This window comes from Centroberyx affinis, unplaced genomic scaffold, assembly GCF_046629955.1.
Source record: "Centroberyx affinis isolate AG114_WGS23_722 - 3 ecotype Tasmania unplaced genomic scaffold, CSIRO-AGI_Caff_v1 ptg004590l_1, whole genome shotgun sequence".
In the NCBI taxonomy this organism is placed as follows: Eukaryota; Metazoa; Chordata; class Actinopteri; order Beryciformes; family Berycidae; genus Centroberyx; species Centroberyx affinis.
The window spans coordinates 57,805-77,500 of NW_027282208.1; the positions used below are offsets into that span (position 1 = coordinate 57,805).

The 19,696-nt window shown below is 40.7% G+C and overlaps 1 protein-coding gene across 2 annotated transcripts in view; it reads right to left on the minus strand.

Annotated features, from left to right (window-relative positions):
* Positions 1-11,631, minus strand: part of atp8b5a (ATPase phospholipid transporting 8B5a) — a 56,570-nt gene extending 44,939 nt beyond the window's left edge. The window contains exon 1 of one of the 2 annotated variants that reach the window (XM_071544460.1): positions 11,544-11,631. The gene's annotated coding sequence lies outside the window, so the exon portion shown is untranslated. Of the gene's footprint in view, positions 1-11,220; positions 11,341-11,543 lie in introns of those variants that run through there. The other variant, XM_071544461.1, reaches the window with a different exon arrangement.
* Between the last annotated feature and the right edge of the window lie 8,065 nt (positions 11,632-19,696).

Sequence of the window (19,696 nt, forward strand, 5' to 3'; positions counted from 1 at the left end):
ATTTTATCTTTGTTTAATTCTCTTGCTCTTTAACTATAACTACCAATGAGGCTGACTTTGGCTAACTTACTACTGCAACATTAGCTGACTATTTATTTATGACCCGGTTAGGGTTAGTTTATGAAGTTTTATGAAGTAAATATAACATACAGCCAACTGGAAATAGGTTTCCTCCTCAGCGTATCATGTAAGCTACCTTTGTAACTTTGCCTCTCTATTCAGTTTGTGTAGGAAAAGCCACAGCGGCACTCGAAAAAGCACCATCTGTGTGACCAATGGCAACCAACACCATGCCAATACATGGTAATAAATCCTAACCCTAACCTTAACCCTACAACACCACAGCACAAAAAAGATACTGAAAGAATAAACTAAATTTTGAGTAACACAAAATAACACTTAATTTTAACTTAAGCCATTGACAGTAAATTTGAAAAGGAGGACCTATCCTTGCCTGCTCTCACATGCAAGCAGCAACACAGCAGAGCCGTCATATGGAGCCCAATTTTCTAGTTGCATAGTATGGTAAAGTTAATCTGTTTATTACCAAGTTTGAACAAGGGTTAACATTTCATTTTTTGAATTTAATGTAAGCTGAGGTGAGCACAATGATGTGAAACACTGGAAAATTGTGGTTACCGTCTCTCAATTCAGGCACCACTGTACCTACAGTACTATACTCAGTACTGGTACTCGGTGCAACACTTCTGGGCCATATCATATTGAAACAAATGGGGGTGAGATAGGAGCTGTTGCATAATAGTTTCCAAACGTCAACCAAACAGATTAACCAATGGGGACAGCCGCTGTGTTTTTGGGGCCCTGGGCAAGTTTCTAGCCTGTGTGTGTGTGTTTTGTTTAACAGTAAACAGAGTTCTGGATAAATTCAGACTGTTGAGAAGGAGCAGAAAGAAGTGCATAGAGAAGAAAACAGATTGCATTTGTGTGTTTCTGAGAAATTGGGAGAGACAGAGAGAGAGAGAGAGATAAAGAGAAAGCACTTATTTTTATAAGTTGTTATATCAGAGAGGCTCTTTATGTCTCTGAAAGATCCTGTACTCTAAAAAGAAAAAAAGGTTTCGAGTAACCTTTAAAGGCCCTTCAGACTGCAACCATAAGGGAACCCAAGACAGCTGCTTGAGGAACCCCTTCATAAAGCATTCACAGACTCTGATGGTGATTCCACAAACATCTACTGCACAGGGAGTTCTTCAAGAAACCTTTTAGGAATATTTTGTGAGGAACTTTGAGGTGCTTATTGGCTTCCTTTGGATCTTGAGAGAAACCCTGATGAACTCCCGGTTTTTACAGAGCAGCATTCCACAATCCACCGCCCAACATTTTCTGTTGTGTCTCTATCAGCAGGTACTTGTCTTATCAGGCTGCCAACTATTATTAGCTCCCATTCCCACTGTATTTGTCAGCAGTGCCTGGGTCTGGGCAGTAAAGGCGTACTATGGAAGATTTTCGTGGTGAGCTTCTCTCTGTGGACTATACAGTACATGCTGCATTGCTACTGGACACTTCAGACTCTTGGCTGATGCAGCTAATAGCCTCATACAGAGGACAGAGGAGGAACATTACATTGTTCACACAGGATTTAGGACTGTGTTATGACAGCAGCAACACAAGCAGCTGTATAGCTAATACCATGGTACCATAACTCTGCCTGTCACTGGTGTTGAAATTCCAGCTGGATCAAGACGATCCCTGTCTTGACTTGACTTATTATTTAGTGTACAGAGGCTGAACAGCTGTGCAGAACTGCAAGGAAACCTTCCGTGTGTGGATACTGTACCTGCACTCTTGATTTTGCAAAAACTCTTGCAATTGTGTGGGTGGGTGGGTGGGTGTTTGTTGTTTGAGGGTTGGGGTTAGCTAACCCTTATCTGGCAACAGTTTGGTTTCAGATTTCAGCACGAAAATGCTGTTAACACATTAACAATTGCAGGAAGGACCAGTGATAAAGCGTTCTCGCTAATTGCCACTTACAGTAAGGTTTGTGAGCCACCTCAAAGGAATTCTCCATCAATGTCTTTAGACTCACATATTGCTGTATAAAACAAACCAAACACAGATTTCAAGTTTGCCGTTTTACACTCCAAAATAAAGAATGAAAATGTCACTGGTGGTATGTCAGGGGAAAAACCACTTGGGGGAAAATTACATTTAGATATTTAGATTTAGAGATTTAGATAGAGATTTAGATATAAAACTTTTAGATATTCCAATATGTTCATTGTGCTGTGATGTTGTTGTGGTTACAAGTACAGTGATAGCCATTGTAAAAGCCTCCCTTGGTGCATTCATCCTGCATCTATCCTGTATTTCTACTGCAACAGAGAACAGCGTCCCATCCCTTCTAAGACCCCGTAGATTTGCCCTTTTTTGTCCAAATGAAATTCTTTTGTCGGGTGTGTTCACTTCTCCACCCACAGGAAGTGACAAATCCAAACTTAAGAGTGAAATCCAAACTGTCTGCTAAACAGCAGTGAGCAGCGCTCCGTCCAGAGAAAGCTGGACTCACCAACGTTAGATCTTTTCCTCTCGTCTTTTTTGTTTCCTTTGGTATAAAGCATCACAGACCAGCCGGTTGGTAAACATGAGCGAGCTGTGTGACGTTTACTGACCTCACCTTACAGGATTTCTCGGTATTGAAGTTCACATTTTTCAAACAGCTGATCCCCTAACTGATGTTCGAGGAAATCTAACATGACAATCCCTTAATAAAACTTTAAAATTGTGAATTTGTGAACATGATCAAAGAGCATAACACCAAGATGTCAGTGTCACAATACAGCCTGCCTCCTTCTGTCGGTTGCCATTTGAAGCCATCAGAATCAAACTCTAGTGCCTCTCAATTATCGAGTTACCAGACGGTTCCATGTAACTTCTGATGACTAAAATAACCCCAAAACTTTTTACAAGCAATTTATCTTGGGGATGGAGCCAAAGCAAGCAGTAAAAAGCAGTAAAAAAAAATGGGACATCAACAATGACTGCTGCTGGGAACAAAACCGAGCACAGAGGAGAACGCTTTAGGAGAACACACCGATCTGGATGTAATACATCTTGATACACTCTGAACACTAAGGGTTCATAGGGGTTCTTCTAGGATCCAAAGGAAGCCAATAAGCAACTTAGGGTTCACTTGAAAGATAAGATAAGACAGCACTTTATTAATAATCCCCTTGGGGAAATTCAGGAAAGCAACAAAAGGTATCCCTTACGTAGTCCTTGAAGACCCACCATTTGTTAGAGGTTTGCAGAAGTACCGTCAGGGTTGGTTTGCCCTTTCTTAAGGGGTTCCTCAAGATAACGTTCTGGGGTTCGCCTGCTGTTCGCACTCTGAAGAACTTCTAAAAGGTTTTCAAAGCTTTTAATTGCAGAATGTTGCAATCAGACTCCTTTAGCTGCACCATTTGCTGCTGAACCATAGCAGTGAGGTCATCACCACAGGACACAGACTTTCCAATATGTCATCATCATCATCATCATCATGTCAACATAAAATTCAAGCCAGAATGGTACAAGTGGTTACATAAGTCCCTGATTACTGGAAATGCAAGAGTTGTTGCAAAATAATCAGTTATACATATGCAATAATGCAAACATTTCTTTAAGAAATATTATTTAAGCGACAAATGTCATATATTTAACAATGTTTCAATATTGATGCAAAAGCATAACCATTTAATTGTGAAAATATAAAAGGAAAGTATACAACATTTATACATCTTCATCATTCTAACATAATTAAAGTACCTTGTTCTTTAGCCTGCAGTTGGCATCGCTCTACACATTTCCCTCACATACATTACATGTTACCTTTTAGGGATTGAGCTGACACTCTTATCAGAGCGACTACAGTGAGCAAGCATGGGAGGCCAATGTCTTCAAGGACTCTTTGAAAGGACACTTGGCTGTTGCAGGGATCACATCTGTGACCTTTCCATTACAGGTCAGTCTATCTGACCAAAAGCTGAACCTGCCACCCCAGTACCTCCTAAGTGGCGACATGAAGTGGGAATTATCTGTAGCTCTAAACTCTACCGTGTTGTTTATTGTAGAAGTCTCCCTTCATGCATTCACCCTGCATCAATCAAACAACTGCTAACGCAAAACTGCAATATCTCTCAACAAAGTATTTATCAGACCATTCCCTGTAACGTCTGATGGCTAAACTGAGAGCAGTAAGAAGTGGGACCAACATCTGTACACTATGTACGCACTGCAGTGACTCATTTCTGCAGGAGACTCAAAATTCCCAGGCATAAGTTAGTAGCGGTACAGGCTTTATAAATGTTACTGCAGCAATTAGCTGTGTAAACGTTAAAGGGGCAATAACCCCCCGCCCCCAAGGGACCACTATGGAAATAAGCCTGACGGCTTTATTGTGCTGCTATCCCGACGGTTTCTACTGTCTCACGGCTCTCACTGCTTGAGTGTCTTTTTATTTGCAGAGCTGTAATTGTATGCATTCATTCAAGTAAAATGTTTACAGCTCCATATAGCACAAAATGAACACAATACATCTGTGGGGGTTGATAGGGTTGTTGATCAATACCAATGACTCAACGATTACTTCACCAGGTGCTGAGAACAGGCTTTCAAAACTAATTTTCCAGCTCGTACTGGAACAGAGACTCCCCCGCCCATCGCAGATAGAGATCGATAAACATAATTGATGACTTAATGCACCTTTAAACATGTAAAGAGGCCTATGAATGAGATGGAACCCTTGAGCAAGGCACTTAACCCCCAACCGCCATCCAGTGAAGCAGCTCAATGGCCGACAGTAGAAGAAGAGTGGGAAGCTCTCAGGTGTGAATGTGAAGCAAAAAGTGTTGCTGAAAACGAGCAAGTGTTCACAGACTGTTATATTGAGGTGAAGGTGATCTAGGTCACACTTCAAGTACAGAAATTAGCAAAACTTTCAGTCTGCAGAGCGTTCTAGATTTCACCTGCTCACAACTCAACCACAGCCCAACTGAAACTCATGGTCTTCTAGATTGGCTGAGGGGACGCAGCCAGACACGGGGGCCTAGCTGTGCTTGCAGAACTAATTTCACTCTCACTAAAGGAACTGATGATCTGCAAAACTGATGCAGGTTAGATGCAGGATAAATGAAGAACTCTATTCCAAAACTCTATGTATGCATCTTGGAAAACAATTTCTGAAGTTCATCTTTCAATATCTCTAAAATATAGAGGCTCCGGTCCAGTATGTGTTATCGACATGTCAACCGAGGGCCCAAGTTACCCACTATCCTTTACCAACTACCAGTATTTGTTTAAATTTTGTGCTATCAATCATTTTGTAAGGAGTTCAAGTTAAAGTTCATTTATTCATACAGCCCTTGATCACAAGCCTGTCTCAAAGGACTTTACAGAGCTAACTAGATCTAACTGATCAACAATCAAACATAGAACACAATGATACACACACAGGGAAGCAGAATAAAGCACAAGACACACAATAACAAGTCTTAGCAAGACATAGCAAGTCGGCCTATTAGCCTATGCCGAATTCTGCATCCCCGCCGAGAATTGCATCCCCACCCGATTTCTACGGCAACGTACTGTTTAAAAACGATATGATCTTCTTTGTGGGTGTAGCATTTCCTTGATACGATTGGTCTGAAATGTATCTGTCAATATTTCTGAGGGCGAACTCGTTGGTGTTAAGGGCTAAATGCATTATTCGGCAGAACTGATTGTGGTTGCCAAGTAATGCATCCCCTGTTATTTCAGCTTGTGTCATTATTGACCTGATATTCACACTGTCGAGCCAAAATGGCACAAAAATATATGCTGATAAAACCATTTGGTTCATAGAGAAATAAAGTTGCGAGGTGGGGATGCAATTCTCGGCGGGGATGCAGAATTCGGCACCACCGGCCTTAGATCCTCAATGCATACAAGGAAAAACGCCCAAGAACTGGAAGAAACCTTGAGCGGGACAAGTCAAAGAGGGATCCCCCACCAGGACAGCTGAGCGTCCAATAAGAGCTGGGACAAAACAGTGGAACGGACAATAACATGGACAATAGCTCCTGCATCACATTGCTAGCTTGCCTGGGAAGCTAAGCAGGTTTAGCTGTGGTCAGTCCTTGGATGGGAGACCACCTGGTGCTGGAAGTGGTGTTGGAGGACCAGTAGGAGGTGCTCTTCCCTCTGGTCTCATGCATAATATACCCAATGCCCCAGGGCAGAGACAGGGACTCTGTCCTGTGAGTGAGCACCGTCCTTCGGATGAGACGTTAAACCGAGGTCCTGACTCTGTGGTCAATAAAGATCCCATCGGCACTCATCGCAAGAGTAGGGGTGTAACCCCGGTGCCCTGGCAAAATTCCCAAACAACACTGAGATAGCTGATGTGTGGTGAGCGTTCTGGCGCAAACTGGCTGCCGTGCATCACCCAGGTGGGTGCTACACTTCGGTGGTGGATGAGTTGAGCCCCCCCCCCCCCATATGTGAAGTGCTTTGAGTACCTAGAAAAGCTATATAAATGTAATCAATTATTAATTATTATTATTATTAATGACAATGAAAAAGAAAAACAAAGAGAGTCAGTGTCACTTTTTTCAAACCGTCTCACTTTTAAACCGCTCTTCAAATGCATGCATGTGTCAAACCACTGTAAGACAAAGCTAAGGCACGGCTTGGGTTTTGACATCCTGACTGATGGTTGCTTCTCTGCTTGCAGCAACACCTTGCAGCTTCACTGTTTCTGAACCAGCGAACCACACGCACCACATTTTATTTTGGCGCTTGGGGGTTTTCTACTAAATCCTCAAGAGCCTCAACCGCAAAAGTCACAGATAACTGAAATGGTCAAATATACAGTATGTGTAGGCAGTGACAGCCACAGAAGATTTATCCTGCATCTATTCTGCAACCTTCTCTGTACTGACTCTCACCTGACTCTATCCTACATTAGTAATGTAGACAGTAAGTTCTTATTCAGTATAACAAATTAGTATATTGTAACAGAAGACTCTTGTGATTTTCAATCCACTAAATACCAGATCATTCATGGTAAATTCCAGCTGAAAAGGCAAAAACAAACAGGAAGCAGTAGTGCAGCATGGGGTCCTGCCTATTACCGGTTCACTTTCTCCACATCAGACTTCCTTGTTCCTTGAATCTATCACTCAGACACAGTATGTTCAACTGATCCAGAAAAAGCCACTATCTAACTGATAACTAGGTTGAATAAACAAATAGAGGCAAGGCACAGGCGGGGGATTTCTGCTCAAAGCCACTGTAGATTACTTATTAACAACAGTTTCCTGAGAAGGTTTCAAATCTGACTGTGTGAACGAAGGAAGACTAATGTGTCAACTTGTGGCTCCAAGACAAGTCACTGCTCAAATTCTCTCTGACTCGCTTTCTCACAGAGACAAAATGACTTGGAAAAGTGCCAGTGTTACGCATTTTGATGGAGTTACATCTTTAGGAAGCTGCACTAGGCAAGACTTTACTGTAAAAATACACCTGTCTTATAAGCCTAAAACACAAATTGAGGCTCCAACAGATAACAGTGTCCCATCTCCCATGAATGAGACATGGTGGATTTTCCCCTGTTAGATGCAGATATACTGTACACAGATAAATAAAAGGTGCCAACTGGAATCGAAAATGGTTGTTCGGAGTGATGCCATAGAGGAACCATTTCTGGTTCCACAAAGAACCTTTCAGAAACCTTTTAGGTTCTTAATTATTACCTCCGCCAAGGAGGTTATGTTTTCAGTGCCCTTTGTTTGTTTGTCTGTCTGTTTGTCTGTTAGCAGGATTACAGAAAAACTACTGGCCCGATTTTCATGAAACTTTGTGGAAGGGTGTAGCATGGGCCAAGGAAGAACCCATTAAATTTTAGAGCGGATCTGGATCCGACTCACGAACAAGCAATAATAGCACGAACCTTGCCGGAGGTCTGCGCGCTCCGAGTGCCCTTCTAGTTTTTAGTTATTGGATGGTGGGTGATGGCATAAATGTGGAAAATAGCCAAATCCCTTCATAGTATATATTGTGGAATTGCAAATGAGGCTGTACAAGGGCAGATAAACACAAAGACAATACAGGAGTTTAAGCAAAAGAGTGCAGAAATGGTTCTTTAAAGAACCTTGGGCTCTTAATGGAATCAGTAATGCTTCTTCTATGGCATCACTCTGAAGAACCATTTTCGGCACCTTTATTTTTCTGTGTGCAGATACACAGATACAGACGTGTATCTCATTGGTGCAGCAGGTGTCGACCTGTTCAGACCTTTTCCCACGCTTTTAACAATCCGCGATGACGGCCATTCTCAAAGCAAGGATAGAAAAGCGAGACGCGGTCATGACACGGGCCCTTTGATGAAGGGCAGAACAACGGCGTTGGCGCTTTGAGCGGCAGCAGCCCCGAGCGCACGAGGAGCCCCGAACAATCAACCACTGAATTATTCACCTGACCTCTTGGGCCACAAAAGCCATCATGAGTGGTCGCCGCCTCCTCTCATCTTACCTGATAAACCCCTGACATTTTGATTGACCTTTTAAGCTTAATCATCTCCCCATACACACAGCGGCTGGCAGATGTAGCGCCATATCAATATCCAACAATGACCCTCTGTGTGTTTTTTGCTGGAGCGAATGTGACAGGAACTTGGATTCTGACCCACATTCAGTTCATTTCTATGAGGCCAAAAGTTTTGACCGAGATCAAATTCATCTCTAAGTGGCCAAAGACATATCCGGAGGTTCCAGTCACTATCAGTTTTCAATTAGATATAGAAGATCTCAGACACACTTTTCTAATTTACAGCGCATCTCTCAACATTTTCCAATACAGTCAGTCTAATTAACCAAACTGCTTTAGGTATTTCCCCTCTGTAATACCAACACACGCATTCTCTCTCTTCTCTTCATCCTCCTCTTTTTCACTTCACCTTTTCTCTTCACACTCACTTCTTTTAAGTCTTAGTATTTTTTGCATTTTGTTGCTTTCATACCCTTGCCTACTTTATTGAGTTTTGATCTCATTTGTGTCATTTATTTTCTCTATTTCTTTACGTCTGTTTTCCCCCAGTGCATTTGTGCAACTAAATGAACTAAAGTATTGACTGAATGAAGGTCATACTCTTATTGGCCAAAAGGGACAGGTATAACCAAACACTCCTGTGACCCTAGAAGGACCGTTCATGATGAGAGAAATGCTTCAGAATGAAATAAGAGCTGAGGAGAGAGGATATAACTTTTTAAAACTTCAACTTTAATGTAAAATCTGTGTTAACATACTTGTCTCAATATGTTGAGTAATCAGGGTGGGAAATTACCACCAGCCTCCAAATTTTGACTATGGCTGCGAAGGTTGTTAAAATGGTGAAAATGGCTGATGAATATGGGGGATTCACCTGCTATTGTGTCTGGAATATAACAAAATAAAATTTCCTGTGAGTAATACTGCTAATGATTAAGTGCAGATTGCCATCACTGAAAACAAATTACAACCAAAGAATGTCTATCAAGTCAAGAGAGGGGAAACATGAGAATCAGGCACATCGAGTTAGCTGCAGATGAAGTCATGCTCAACTGCTGCTGCACTGTTGCTCCATCCGCGAGAGGATGTGTTTGGAAAAAATACACATTGCTCTCTTTCTAGTCATCTTAAAGGAAAAGTCCATCCTTGGATACAGTAACACAGTTAGATATCAGTCTGTGATGTTTAATGCGTTCCAGTTGTTATTTTGTGATGAAGTGTTGTAATCGTAACTTTTTTTGGGTGAACCCACTTTCCCTCAACCTGCCTCGTCTACTTCTACTTCAGTCAGTGATTTCCTACGTTTCCCAGAATGCCTTTCGCCCCTTACTCAGAACTCAACCTGTCTTGTGGCTGCATTGCATTTTGGTCGATTTTGCGGCTACTGTGAGTGGAGAAATTGGTCTCTCTCCTCTTCTACGATGGATTTCTCCCTGTATGATTGTTGAACGTCTCTTGGTGCAAAATGGCGGCTCTAGAAAGAAGCCGTCGCTCTTTGATTCTGAGGGACTGACACCAAAACCTGACGTTTACCGCTGATGTTTTAGATTGCTGAAACATTTTCTGCTATCAAACTCCACTGTAGCTGCTGGAAATATTTTGATGTGACGTTTGGCCAGTTATCCATAGGAATAAAAAAAAAAAAAAATACACCACTAAACAACAAAATGGGCCCAGAAAGGCAAGAAGCATCACCAATAGTTTTTTTTTTTTATATATACAGTACTGTGCAAAAGTCTTAGGCATATGTCAAAGAAATCCATAAAGCGAAGATGCTTTGAAAACTAATGAAATGAAAAGTTTCTGAATGTCAAAGATTTACAATAAACAGCAGTCTACTGCCACACTAATGCAGAAAACAAATAAACATCTAAGACTTCTAAGAAATTAATACAAAAAATCTAGGGTGCCTAAGACTTTTGCACAGTACTCTATATATATATATTATTTAATTGTTTTGTTTACATTGATTTTTCCTTTAAGTTACAAGGAACAGTCAACAGTCTGGTAACTAGTTGCTTGTGGGAGACTCGTGTTTTAGGTTTCGTCATACTTCAACATTAAAGGGAGCGCTGCCTGCAGCACTAATGCAGGACACCTACAGAATAAATGAGGAATGAGGAATTCAACTGCTCCCACTGTAGGATGATGTGATATTTAGTCATCAGTGACATCACCGCTGGGTTTACTGACAACCAGTCTATCAGTAGCCTACAACCAGATTTCGAAACTTTCATCACCATTATTCGCAAAAACAAATGTGGCTTTATCTTCCCATCACCAGACAGTTTCAGTATTCAAAGACGGACAGCCTACATGTGATTTCACTTCCATCAGTTTGACACTGCTGCCCGGACTGAGAGCCGCTACCTCTATTTCTAAGTCATAATCCTCATCAAAAGTAGGCTATAAAACAACTACAAAACAATAATGATAATGATAATTAGGAGAAGTCACAGGCAAGTTTGACGAACAGTTACAAAGAGTTTGGGTTCAAATACCGAGTATGAAAAGTTTCACGATTCCGCATTCACCAACAGCCCCGTTACACCAACACAACACAGAAGGAAGCCGCGGCTGTGGTGAAAGCATGACCGTAATTTCGCTTTTAGAGAAAAACAAAATTTCATAACGCCGCTGCAGCCGCGCCGCGTCTCTCCCCGTCTCTCCAACTCCAGACTCCCCAACTCTCTTCACCTTTCTTCCGCTCTTCCCGTTGCTTCAGTTTTAAAGCTCCCACGAGGAGAGCAAAGAAAGATGAGGAGAGGAAAAGAAAGAGAGAGAGTGAAGAGAAGAAGCAAAACACTCGCCCATTCACTACAACTTCCTGTTCGTCTGTCTGTCTGTCTGCCTTTCTCTCTCTTTCTCCTCCATCTCTTCTTCTTCTCCGCCACTCCATCTCACTACTGCCCCTCGCCCAGTCCAATTACCCTACCCGACCCGACCCTACCCTACCCGCCCCCCGCTTCACCTTGACCCCTCCACCCCGGACTCCAAAGTCAAGAGAGAGCGCGTCTTACCGTGCGTCCTGGCTTTGTGCGTCCTGGCTGGCTTTGCGCGTCGCCAGCGGTCCCGGGGGAAAAAAAACTACTCACACACACACAAACCCTCCGTGCTGCAAGAAACAAGAGGCTAATGTTTTCCTCCTGGCTCTCCCCTACTCCTCCCCTACTCCCACTACTCCCTCCCATGCTCTCTCCCCTCCTCTCTTTCTGCTTCTACTCCTCCCTCATTCCGCCTCTCCACTCCCCTCCGTGAGCGCAGCGTTTGCTCCAATGGGTACGAACCTCCACCCTGAGTTCAGTCCAGATTCTGGTATCAGCATGACAGGACAGAAAGCCATGTTACCAAAGCAATAAGGCATCAATGGAGGTGAAATCACAGACTTTAAAATGACTCTGACCTCCAGTTGGTGATCATCAGAAGACAAACAACCATCAACATAAACAAAACTCAATTATATGCTCAGAAATGCATCAATTTATACGTTTTTTTAAGTTTTCCTCATGACGCCTAATTCGCCTATAACTTACAGTTTGGTGCTACTTACTATGATATATACTGTGAATTTAGGTCATAGGTTATAGGTCATGTCAGCCTAAGGGGGGGTAAACTCTATTCTGCAAATAAAAATATGTGTAAACTGTATTTATGTGGGTTTGTCCTCCATTACATCCTTGCTAGTATTGATTAGAGAAAAGTAAAACAGTGTTTTCTGCACTTACTCAACTGTTCCATTCAATTATACTTACAGGCCTAATGTCTGAATCCACTAACTAACTTCCTGACTTTGCCAGTGTCTCACACACACTTAACCTTGGCTGCCCTGCTTTCTGTCTTTCATTACTCCCTCTCACCCACCCTCTCTCTCTCTCTCTCTTTCTTGTTTTTCTGTCTCGGTTTTATTCTTTTTTTACCCGCTGATGTTGCCCTCTTGCTCTCAGCTTTCTGTTTTGTCTCTGTTCTGTTTCCTTGTAGGACTCTGCGTCTCTTTCTGCCTCAATGTGAAGTTTCAGTTTCCTGAAGACCAAGAGGAGGAAACCACTGTTTGGGCTGTAGTGTAAGTACACACACACACCCACACACGCACGCGCGCACACACACACGCACACACACACACACACACACACACACACACACACACACACACACTATACAATGTGAATTAATTGTACAAACAACATAGAGGTTTAACCAACGTACCATAACACTAACACTACTATGATTTTATACTGCTATTATAATACTACTATAGTAGTGTTACTACTATTACTACTATGACTACTACTACTACTACTACCATTACCACTGCCACTACTATTACTTCTACTACTTGTACTGTTAAACTATTACTAATACTACTACTATTACTACCACTATTACTATTAGTACTACTACTACTTCTACTACTATTATCACCACTACTAGTAGTATTACTGTTACTACAATTACTACTATTACTGCCTCTACTACTACAACTACTACTACCTCTACTACTACTACTACTACTTCTACTACTATTATCACCACTACTAGTAGTATTACTGTTACTACAATTACTACTATTACTGCCTCTACTACTACTACTACCTCTACTACTGCTACTACTATACTAATAATAATAATCCTAATAAAAACAAGGACAGCATCATAGTTGGCAAAGGAAGGCCACATTTAATAGATCAACTTTCAACATCAATAAGCTGTCAGTCGGGAAGGAAAAATGCTTTTGTGCTGATACTGTAAATGTTTATTTAGCCTGACAGTATTTAGAGGTCAGTTATTTACTCTCTGGTACACAGTAGAAACACAGACCTTCTCCTTATCACTGCAGGCGACAGTGTGTGGCTGAAGTGCTTTGGACACAGTCAGCTGTTTCTGTGGCTGCACCGGTGAGTAAACACACACCTGCTACTGTCAGGGAGGCAAGGGGAGCGGGACGGTTAGTTGCTGTCTGACGTGTGTGAATGAGAGGGTTGGAAACGCCCTTTGGACCCTCATAGAGGCATATGACAGCCAGAGTCTCCTTTCTATCCTGCTTTATTACCGCAGAGGAGCAATTCTGCAGTGTTACACAAACTAGGATGCTGTCGGGGCCTGACAGCAAGGGTATATCCCCGAAATTCCCCAATCCTCGAAGGAGTTACGAACACAGGAGGGACCCAAACACAGGACATGGACAGAGTGGTGTTGGTAAGAAAAAAGGTTTTATTGTAAAGGAGGATCTGGATGAGGGGCTGATGGCAGGGAACGGGAATCCGGTGGCAGCAGGGGGGAGTGATGGTGAGGAGGAGCGGGGCTCGGCGTGAGCGTGGGATGAGGGGAAGCGTGGCAGGCAGGGGGAGCCTGGAGGCTAGGAGGTGGCTGGCAGGGAGACAAGCAGGAAGACAGGCAGGCGGATGATGATCCACTGAGGTTGAAACAACAACCTGATGAAGAATGGTTGAAGAGCCGGGGTAGATATACTGCAGGCAGATGAGCTGATGAGAGGCAGGTGAGCAGACTGGGAGAGGTGAGGAGCCAATCGCAGACAGGTGTGCAGGATGAGTAGAGCCGGGAGCCAGGAGAACGAGGAAGGGAGACCACGCCCACGCCAATATACACACAAACAAAACATAGAAAATATGAAACAAAATATGAAACATATTGGAGAGAACTGACACAATCCAAAAGCAAACTGGAAACTTATTTGGCCCTAAACAGACAGTACACGATGGCAGATTACCTGACCATCGTGACTGAGAAAAAACGGAGAAAATCCTTGACAAGATACAGACTCAATGAACACACCCTGGCTGTAGAAACAGGCTGACACCGGCAGACCTGGCAACCCAGAGAGGACAGACAGGCAGACCTGGCTGTGTTCACTCTGCTCACAGGCGGAGGTGGAGACAGAGCTGACCTTCCTCTTACACTGTGCAAACTATACAGAAATCAGAGATCTCTACCTCCCCAAATTCAAATCAATATACACAGATTTTGAAAACCTCCCATCAAATGAAAAACTCCAATACCTTCTAGGAGAGAAGTGGTGTGTGCCACTACTGCAGCCAAATATGTCTCAGCCACTGTCTGACACAGTCACTGTGTCAGACAGGAGACACACTGACACTGTCACATATTTAGAGAAATTGACCGATTGCTAATTAATTGTTGTATATTTGTTGACATATCAATTGTACATTTAAGTTTGATTACTGTTATTTGAATTTGTTGACTTTGCTTTGGCAATATGTACTTTTGTATTTCATGCCAATAAAGCACCTTGAATTGAATTGAATTGAATTGAATTGAATTGAATTGAATTGAATTGAATTGAATTGAATTGAATTGAATTGACAGACCGGGTCAGTTAAGTTAAATGTATTAAAAAGCCATTCAATAATCACACAATAAGACTCCAGGGTTAATCTTCCCAATTATATTGGTTGTGTGTCCCAACTATTTTTATTTCGCCAAATAATACAATTTTTCTTTTTTTCTTCATAATAATAAAGCTTGCATGCCATAACTATTTTTATATCACAAATTAATAAAGTTAACCAGTTATTTATATTATTAATACTCCTAAACACTCCAGAATGAATGGATATAATCCTCTAAGGATTGTCTCCCCAATAATAAAGGGTAAAACTAATTAACTATTTTAACAATAATCACAGAAAGTGCAAACTTCATACAAATCTCCATAAAGATTGCCTGAACAATTCTCTTGACAAATTTCAATACATTATATTGCACCCCCCCCCCCCCCTACATACGTATGTATGTAGATATGTATAGAAGGAGGTATGTATGTATGTGTATATTCATTACTTTATTTTATACTTTATATTTTATTGAGCACCTTTTAGGGAGTTGCCCTCTGAAAATCTACTGCTGTGCAATGACAATAAAGGCATTCTGTTCTATTCTATTCTATTCTATTCTATTCTATATGGGTCCAAATAGCATGGACATGAATTGAATCAGTTAATTAATAATAGTTATAATAATCATAAACACATCAAAATCGACAGAGTTCTTCCTCTAGGGGTCATCAATGTCCGTACCAAATTTGAAAAGATTCTTATAAAAACTGTTCAAGTTATTGCGTTCACACGAAGGATCTGCGGTGGGGTGAATCCACAATATCCCCGAAAGTTATTTTGGGGATATAATAATTAATATAGGTGCTGTGGGTCTAATTCAACCAAACATCTGTGATGGGAGGACACCACTTGATAAACCCAGCGACAGATCTGCACTCACTTATTTATATTGCCTTATATCTTTTCTGTACTACTTACCTTATTACCTTTCCTTTTATTTGTTCTGCCAATGTATTGTACATTATCCTGCCAATTGTTGCTGTGACACCAGAATTTCCCCTAGGGGATCAATAAAGTGCAATATTATCTTATCTTATCTTATCTTATCTTATCTTATCTTATCTCACACACTCAACCCTGTAACATTTAGATGAGCTGGCATTTATTATCGCAGAACCTGATATCCTCTATAGTCACCATTTGCCGGTCAGTACATCACTTTTCTAAAATCTGAATTGTACTTCTGTGTGAATGCTCATCCTGGATTATGGCACAAAGGATTATAACATGAACTCTATCCTGCATTTTGGTAAACTGTAACACAAAACAAAGTGTCTCTCGAGTCGACCAACCAGAAGACCATTCATTTAAGGTACAATGGCAGGTAAGAGAGCAAAATGTCAACTTTTCAGGAAATAAGAAGAACAGCCTTGTTTCAGCTTGACCACCATGCATTTTTGTGTTTATCCAATTGGTTTCGAAAGGGCTGCAGAAGACCAGGGATTTCTGCAATGGCTAAACCCGTCTGAAGGTGATAAACATGCAATCACAGCAAGCAGTCTCAGGGTTGTTCCTTATCAAAAGCTATCAAACAGCTGATCACACAGTACTTAAGTCTCAATGTGCTTTTGCTGTGACATTTTTCTGAGGTGTGGAGATTTTTTACACCATGATTGTTGTTCTTTTAATGACTGGATTCGTCTGGGTTCTTCATCTCCCGGGCTAAATCAGCTGCATGCAACACAAGACACACATGGCCATCTCCTGGTGAGGAAAAGCAATGACAATATGTTTTAAACAATTTTATTACAGTTTTTCTCGATCGCTTACACACTATAACTGGGCCTACTAACTAAACATCCCAAACCATGACGCCATCTACCAAAAGACAAACCCATTTCCCAAAACTATAAACACTATTCCCCTGTTTTCACACATGATTCACATTTGTTGAACTTTTTGTGAAAAACTCTACACACAAATCCCTTCATATATCACTGGCTGCACCATGTGCTCATTTAGAAAGCACTGGCATTCAATATCATTAACTCAAGTCATCACAGCTCAAACCCAATTAACACACAATTCCCCAGGTGCAAACACTAAGAGTCAAAATCTTTCACACACCAATCAGAACCTCAGGATAAATACATAGATAGATAGATAGATAGATAGATAGATAAAAGGGCCATGGGTCAGTTCACTTGTTTTGGAACAATGGATCCACAAAGACCTGAAGGTAGAGGAAGGGGACACAGGAGAGGAGGTGGAAGAGGAAGAGGAAGGGCAAGGAGACAAATAGTTTCTGATGAGATTCTCAAATTGGGATGCTGAGGCAGAATAAATGTGATTTCTTTCTTTATCTACAAACTGTTTTTTTTTTTTTTTTACAGTAATTGGTTCATATTTTTAAATACATGGAAATTATTTTACTGTATTCTACGTTATCAGTTGCATATTTTTACAGTACATTTACTTTTTCACTCAATTTCAGTTTATTTTACTACAGTACATTGAGGAATTAAAAATGTTGAAAATGTATACATGTGTTGTGTCTTTATATTGTGTTCATCATGTAAAGAGGTTGTTCTGGGGGAAAAGCATAAGTGCCATTATTCATTGCAGTAACAGGTTTTTACAGTAGTGTTCTGAATTGATCTCACCAGTGTGTAATGGCTACTTTGTAGTGTGTGTGTATTTGATGGCTTTTGTGTGATGTCTGAAGGCAAAGTTTGGTTTAGATGTAAGATTACATGGTTTTGAGTGGAGAGTTTGGTTTTGACATGGAAGTTTGAAGTTTGTGAAGATGAGTGTGCAGTTATGCATTTGTGTTTAGAGTTTTGGAAAATGGAGCATAATTTCAAGAAATGTGTCTTAGCAATCAAGAAAAACTGTATTAGTCACTGGCTCTCAACCTGCATCAGGACTCCCGCCAGAGGTTTCAAGATGATTTAGTGATCTGAAATAGAAATCATTATGATTATTATAACCATAATTTATTAGCATATTTTTAATGTTTATGGTAAATGGCCTTTTCTTGTGATAGAATGAATACATGCTGCCTCTGCTTCTTCCAATAATTAAGTATAATAGTGAAGAGTCTTAGTGTGTCATGATGGTCTAAATGCTGCTTCAGAGGCTTTTCCACCCAGACAAGAATACAATTCTGGGGGAAACACTGAATACTTTTTTTTGGACATGATAAAGGTCAAATTCAAAGATACTGAATATTCGCACAAAATATCAGCTACTGGCAACTGGCCACTGGCTGTCTTTCTACCATGTGGAATATTTTCTGCAGTAAAGTTAATGGATCAGAGTTGGAGCTCAGTTCAGTCCATTAAAAACACAGCTGATGATTGGATTGATGGTTTTCCACAGATCTGAGTCTTGGGAAAAGAGATGGAGACCCCCCACTGATTAAAACTTTTACATTTGAAGTGGACAGCCTCATACATACCAACTTCTGTACAATAAGTGAACAGGTAGGGGTTCAGTGTCTTGCTCAACGACACTCAGAGGTGGAAAGTAACTAAGTACATCTACTCGAATACTGTACTTGAGTACAATTTTGAGGTATTGTACTTGAGTATTACCATTTTATGCTACTTTATACTTCTACTCCATTTCACTACATTTCAGAGGGAAATATTGTACTTTTTACTCCACTACCTTTATTTGATAACTTAAGTTACTAGTTACTTTGCAGATTCAGATTATTAATACAAAATATAATCAACTAATAAATTGTGATGTATTATCATAGATTACTGTAAGCTACCCAGCAGTATATAAAGTAGTAGAAATCAGCCCCACCTTTTCCAGCTGCAACATTAAAGTGATGCTTACACATGAATGCATCAATAATTATAATTCAATAATATTATACTGCATTATTCTGAAATGGGCCATTCTGCATAATGAGTACTTTTACTTTTGTTGCTTTAAGTACATTTTGATGCTAATACTTTTGTACTTTTACTTAAGTAACATTTTGAATGCGGGACTTTTACTTGTAACAGAGTATTTTTATACTGTGGTATTTCTACTTTTACTTAAGTAAAAGATCTGAGTACTTCTTCCACCACTGACGACACTTCAGTATGGCTGCTGATGGATATACTGGATTGAACCTTTGATCTTTGGGTTACAGGCTGGTTACTGTAACTAGGCCACACTGCCAGCTCAAAACTATGGGGAAAAAAATTTGGCTTGATTAAAAAATATCTGGAAAACTCACCCTGATTGAAAAATCCCAATCAGACTAGTTTAAAGATAAAAAAAAAAGAAATAACCCACAGCAATGATTCATAAATACTTTATATACAACATTTTGTTACAAGTATATTCAACATATGTCACATTAGAATAATGATAAGTACTTTACATATATCAATCTTCTTCATATTTGACAGTACATACATTAAAAAGTTCACAATTCTAGTTTACTTTGATTGTATACAATAGATACATGCTCTGGTTGTAGGCTTTTTCTTTACAAACTTACAATTAATTTTAAACAGAGTGCAAAAGTTCACTTGTCAATACAGTGGTAGCCATTGTAAAAGACCCCGCTTCATGCATTTATCCTGCATCCACGCTGCAGACAAATCTTTCCTCCATGACATACAGCTGAACCAAATTAGTGAACTGTAAAACAAAACTCTGGTGTCTCTCAGCTAAATAATCACCAGACTGTTTCATGTAAGTTCTGCCGGCTGAGAAGAGATTAAATCTCGATTTTTCCAAACAGTTCCACTTGTGGGTGGAGCCAAAGTGCAGCAGTAGTTCAGCAAGCATGCAGTAGAAAGTGGGATGTCCACAATGGCTACATCTGTACGCAAATAACCAAAAATACATGA